The sequence below is a fragment of the Lottia gigantea genome (genome assembly GCF_000327385.1).
Source record: "Lottia gigantea unplaced genomic scaffold LOTGIsca_7, whole genome shotgun sequence".
Classification (NCBI taxonomy): Eukaryota; Metazoa; Mollusca; class Gastropoda; family Lottiidae; genus Lottia; species Lottia gigantea.
Genome location: NW_008710370.1, coordinates 3,923,526 through 3,924,400, shown reverse-complemented (window position 1 = coordinate 3,924,400; position 875 = coordinate 3,923,526).

Below are 875 nucleotides of genomic sequence, written 5' to 3'. Positions count from 1 at the left end.
AGAAAATGAAATTTTTTAAGGAATTATGTGATTACTAGTACTTCTGAAGACTATTTACATATTATATTCAAGACCCCACATCAACCTCGAAAATGGAGAAATCTATCGCTTTAAACTCCTTTCATCAAGATAAAAAATGTAAATGTGTATAATATAGATGAACTGTCACAGTAAGATGCGGGCACACGAACAGTCTGGGTCGAAAACTTTTGTCGCCGACAAGAGTCTTGTCAACACACGAGGAGACAAAAATCTCCAGTTGGTCGTTTTCCACCATGTCGATAATCACATGCGGATCATGCTTTTGAATGGAAAATGAATCTGATTGGATGGTGTAGGTGATAAAAATATCGAAGGCAAACTTGTTTGATATTAAAAAACACGATAATCTTGTCGTGGAAACACGGGCACACATAAGATTTTACTGAAGACTTAAATCGGCGACAAAAATCTTCGACCAAGACCGCTTGTGTGACTGCACCCTTAATTTTAAATATGCAACGATGTAGAAAACTTCCTAAAGTCTAAATCAAAATAATTTAATTGTTCTGTATATAAAATTTGTAATAAAATTATTTTTGTTTGTTAAAGCCAATTGTGAATAGTTGATTTTTAAACATTTTCATAATTTTATGTATATTTTGTCCAATTTTGTGTATTTATTTAACATTAAAAAGAATTATTTTTTCAATAAATATTCAAATAAGTTTACTTTGTATTTCCACAACATGTGAATTTATAACTTCCTCTGTTTTCTTCATCTTCATTTATCAATAGTACTCAAGTCAGTAAAATATGCAAGCTCATTTTAGGTTAATGCTGCGAATTACATGTGTACTCAAACTCAAACACATAATCAATTAAAACAGTATGAT